A 5,774-nucleotide genomic window follows, 5' to 3' on the forward strand; every position below is an offset into this window, starting at 1 on the left:
AACAAAAATTACAAAGATTTAGTAAAAAAAACATGACACATTAGACTTTTAACAAAACAGAAGTTTGGTAACTCTTCACCAACATGTTAGGAAGCCGGGATATGTTCACCTCCCGATGGTGGCCTCATTCTACTTCGAATCTAGAAAACTTGAAAAATCATGTAAAAAAATATATTCACACAAATAACCGGTATCAGATTGTCTCAACAGAAGTCAGATCATTAAATCCAAAGAGATTTATCAACAGCAACATGTTTTTTTTTCTTCAAGATGTAGTCGAGAGGATGAGAATTATAGAAAAAATATTTTGTTTTCTTCTTTTGTAGAATAAAAGAAAACTTTATGAGTGTTGGGTAAAATTGAGCCCCTCCAGAAAACGATAAAATAAAGAAGTTTCAACTCTTCTGTTTCCATTTGGAAAATAATGAATAAGGGCTCATATAATTTTTATAGACATTGGAATAAGTGAACCTTCTTACAAAAGGATCAAAAAAGTCAGCAGACGAGACGCCTGGTCTATAAAAACACACATTTGTGAACAGCTATGGTCTTGAAACTTGGGTCACACAACTTAGAAAACTTGGATCTTCTTCAGGAGCAGTGTCCTCCTACCTCTATCCCCAACTGGAGAAACCCATCAGAGACTTTTGCCCCTTCTTCTCAGGATTAGTGAGGGTCTCAACATCTTGACCCCCAGCGATCATACATATATAATCTATTCTGTAGACAGGTAATAAATGTTATTTAGGGTTCAGCCTCTAATAGACCTGATATCTCTAAAACTTAGATGTACTATCGAGCAAGTATTTTTCTCTTAGAGGAGAGTTGACTAACGTAAGAGGCTAGAGTAAGAATAATTACACAAGAAATAAACCCGTCTTGTCATCCAATAAAGATAAATATGGCCTTCAAATCAGTATAAAAAGATGAAGAGTGTACATTGACATTTATATTAACGATCTATGCAATAATCTTAAGAAATTATCTGTAGCTGTAGTGTCAAAAGGAAGTTTTGATAGTTGAGGGACCAGGTGCTGAGAAACCAAAGATAACTAGAACGAAGGAGCAAAAACGCTCAGCTTCGCTGATTGATCTTTGTTGATTTCTTGGAGAAGATCACAGAAAGTACATAAATCCATACACAGCATCTGCTCAAGATCGGAGAGGTCTCAGCACCCGGAACGTCAGCGATAAAAACTTAAGTTTTCTAAAACTACAAGTGCACTTAAATGTTTTTTAATTCTTCTTTGTGTCCATCAGAGGAGGATCTGATAGCACAGGTATTATTCACCCGCCATGTATTATTATGTCGAGTGGTCTATAACTGGCACTCCAGAAGTTGAATATGTGAGATCCAAGTGAACAACGGGAAACCCATACAAATAAGGATTGCAAAGTGTCCAATTACAGCCAACTAAGCTTTATTTATATAAGCCTTCTTCAAAATAGGTCTGAACAAGTAGAAAAATCGAACCTGGCATTCCGGCATGGCTCTATCTTTTACGGTGGGTCCACTTCCCACGGTTTATAGACTACACTTTTAGCTCGTAGATCCACTATATGAACCTGTATAGGTACGATACAGGATGACACTGAAGGATCATGTCTTGGTCTTCAGCGCTTGGAAAAAAGTCTTTCAGAGAACAAAAAGGGTATAAAAATTCTAAAACGCAATAGTGGAAATCAAAAAATGAAACGTCAACATTTTCAGAAACAACGAACTAATCCAGGTTATGTGGCAGTGTGCTCACTGGTCTACAGCATCCACCTCCACCAATATTCCATTGCTTTCATTTCCATCAGCAGATATAATGAAGGTGTGGACATTTTCAATTTTTTCCTCCTCACTAATTTCCACCTGAGCAGAATCTCCATCTTTGACCCTAGGTTTGATTGTCGTTGTCTCTGAATTTGCATTGTCAGAACAGGAATCCAATTCTCCTTCCTCCTTCTCCTGAATGAGCTTTGTGGCTATCCCCTTTCCTCCCACGTCTTCGTTATCATTTACCAGTTTGTCCGCTGGCTTAATGGTTTGAGGAGAACCAAAGATTTTGGATGGAGACAATGAAGAACTTGAGTTCTGGGCACAACTCTTGGAGGCTTCAGGTTCTCCAGCATATTCCATCTCCCAGTCATCATCTTGGGCACTCGATTCTTTAGTCTTGGCAATTACTTTTTCTCCTTCGCTTGATTTTGACCTGTCCCAAGAAGTCCCTGCCTTGGACCAAGGTGGAGAAAAACTTTGCCTGTTTCTTTGCTGCCAGCTCTCTCTGTTTTCTCCATCTCTTCCTCTACCATCCTGCCAGCGGCCACGCTTAAAGGAGCTGCCTCTATCTTGGCCTCGGTCAGGGCTCTCCTGAAACCTTCTTCTGCCGCCAGAATCCGCATTCCACGATCTGTCCCCGAATCGCCTTTCTTGACCAGTGTAGTTACTTTGCCAGGATCGACCTCCAAAGTCGCCTCTGCCCCGTCCAGACCCCCTGCCAAAACTGATTTGAGGTCTACCAGACCAGCTGTCTTCACCCTGGTTATCTGCAAACCTCACGGACCCATGTGAAGGTGTTGAGCTTTGTTTTTCATAATTCGAAGAGAACGGGTTACCTTTATTATATTCCACCCCGTTGTTTGCTTTTTGGGCCAGTGAGTTACCGTCTGGCTGTAAAATTCCTCCCGGTGGTGCCAGGTTTGTTACGTTAGTATTAAAGGGTGTTCCACTTTGGGGTTGAAAACCTGGAAACACACTCATATTTTGGCTGGGAGTAGTGCCATCGATACCTTGGCTAAAATTTGGCATTGGGTTTTGGTATACTGGGACGCCTTGTTGGGTACTAGAGGGCATCAGACCCGGCTGATACGCAGGAAACTGATTCATATACGCCATGTTGCAAGAGGGCGAACTCATGTATGGACCATAGGGATATCCCATGTACGGACATGCTGGGTACGCAGGTGGGTAGTATGGCATCTGAGAGGGCATTTTGCAGGCCCCCAAAACAGCATTATTCAGCAAATAGGACAAAGCATCCAAACGTATGGGAACGGTGATCCCCGAGATGGATGATGAGGATGAAGATCGCGACACCAGAGACTGAAGGTCTAGTGCCCCGCTGCTAGAAGAGGTATGCCCAGGTCTGTCCAAGCAGTGAGAAGAGCGGTGATGGGAGGCTGGCACAATGGACGACTTAGATGTGGCATGGAGGAGTTTCTTCTCCGCTGACTTGCTGCCCTCTCCGGGCGAGGCCATACTGGCCGTCTCCCTGATGACACCGTCTTGAGTGGAAGACAACGGATCTCTATCTGATGATCTATGAGGAAAATCATAAAGTGGTGAGTCTGAGGAAGGTGACATACGACCGACTGACCCTCCCGTACAGTTACAGTGTGACTCATTCTCCAGTCACCTCCAGAGCTGCACTTATAAGTCTGATGACGTGATAATATTGTGTTTTATAAAGATATAATTTTCACAGTCAATTTGTAAATAACTCAAGAGCATGATTTACAATCCTTTCTGTATTACACTCCAGAGCTGCACTCACAATTCTGCTGGTGGAGTCACTATCTAGTTTTGGTCATTGTAGCTGAAAGTGAGTTACAGGATGTACCTTAGGATCAGTAATGTATGTACACAGTGACTGCACCAGCAGAATAGTGAGTGCAGCTCTGGAGTATAATACAGGATGTAACTCAGGATCAGTAATGTAATGTATGTACTCAGTGACTGCACCAGCAGAATAGTGAGTGCAGCTCTGGGGTATAATACAGGATGTAACTCAGGATCAGTAATGTAATATATGTACACAGTGACATAGTGAGTGCAGCTCTGGGGTATAATACAGGATGTAACTCAGGATCAGTAATGTAATGTACAGTATGTAGACAGTGACTGCACCAGCAGAATAGTGAGTGCAGCTCTGGAGTATAATACAGGATGTAACTCAGGATCAGTAATGTAATTTATGTACACAGTGACTGCACCAGCAGAATAGTGAGTGCAGCTCTGGAGAATAACACAGGATGTAACTCAGGATCGGTAATGTAATTTATGTACACAGTGACTGCACCAGCAGAATAGTGAGTGCAGCTCTGGGCTATAATACAGGATGTAACTCAGGACCAGTAATGTAATGTATGTACACAGTGACTGCACCAGCAGAATAGTGAGTGCAGCTCTGGAGTATAATACAGGATGTAACTCAGGATCAGTAATGTAATGTATGTACACAGTGACTGCACCAGCAGAATAGTGAGTGCAGCTCTGGAGTATAATACAGGATGTAACTCAGGATCAGTAATGTAATGTATATACACAGTGACTGCACCAGCAGAATAGTGAGTGCAGCTCTGGAGTATAATACAGGATGTAACTCAGGATCAGTAATGTAATGTATGTACACAGTGACTGCACCAGCAGAATAGTGAGTGCAGCTCTGGAGTATAATACAGGAGGTAACTCAGGATCAGTAATGTAATGTATGTACACAGTGACTGCACCAGCAGAATAGTGAGTGCAGCTTTGGGGAATAATACAGGATGTAACTCAGGATCAGTAATGTAATGTATGTACACAGTAACTGCACCAGCAGAATAGTGAGTGCAGCTCTGGGGTATAATACAGGATGTAACTCAGGATCAGTAATGTAATGTATGTACACAGTGACTGCACCAGCAGAATAGTGAGTGCAGCTCTGGGGTATAATACAGGATGTAACTCAGGATCAGTAATGTAATGTATGTACACAGTGACTGCACCAGCAGAATAGTGAGTGCAGCTCTGGGGTATAATACAGGATGTAACTCAGGATCAGTAATGTAATGTATGTACACAGTGACTGCACCAGCAGAATAGTGAGTGCAGCTCTGGGGTATAATACAGGATGTAACTCAGGATCAGTAATGTAATGTATGTACACAGTGACTGCACCAGCAGAATAGTGAGTGCAGCTCTGGAGTATAATACAGGATGTAACTCAGGATCAGTAATGTAATGTATGTACACAGTGACTGCACCAGCAGAATAGTGAGTGCAGCTCTGGAGTATAATACAGGATGTAACTCAGGATCAGTAATGTAACGTATGTACACAGTGACTGCACCTGCAGAATAGTGAGTGCAGCTCTGGGGTATAATACAGGATGTAACTCAGGATCAGTAATGTAATGTATGTACACAGTAACTGCACCAGCAGAATAGTGAGTGCAGCTCTGGAGTATAATACAGGAGGTAACTCAGGATCAGTAATGTAATGTATGTACACAGTGACTGCACCAGCAGAATAGTGAGTGCAGCTCTGGAGTATAATACAGGATGTAACTCAGGATCAGTAATGTAATGTATGTACACAGTAACTGCACCAGCAGAATAGTGAGTGCAGCTCTGGAGTATAATACAGGAGGTAACTCAGGATCAGTAATGTAATGTATGTACACAGTGACTGCACCAGCAGAATAGTGAGTGCAGCTCTGGAGTATAATACCGGATGTAACTCAGGATCAGTAATGTAACGTATGTACACAGTGACTGCACCTGCAGAATAGTGAGTGCAGCTCTGGGGTATAATACAGGATGTAACTCAGGATCAGTAATGTAATGTATGTACACAGTAACTGCACCAGCAGAATAGTGAGTGCAGCTCTGGAGTATAATACAGGAGGTAACTCAGGATCAGTAATGTAATGTATGTACACAGTGACTGCACCAGCAGAATAGTGAGTGCAGCTCTGGAGTATAATACAGGATGTAACTCAGGATCAGTAATGTAATGTATGTACACA

This window comes from Ranitomeya imitator, chromosome 10, assembly GCF_032444005.1.
Source record: "Ranitomeya imitator isolate aRanImi1 chromosome 10, aRanImi1.pri, whole genome shotgun sequence".
Taxonomy (NCBI): domain Eukaryota; kingdom Metazoa; phylum Chordata; class Amphibia; order Anura; family Dendrobatidae; genus Ranitomeya; species Ranitomeya imitator.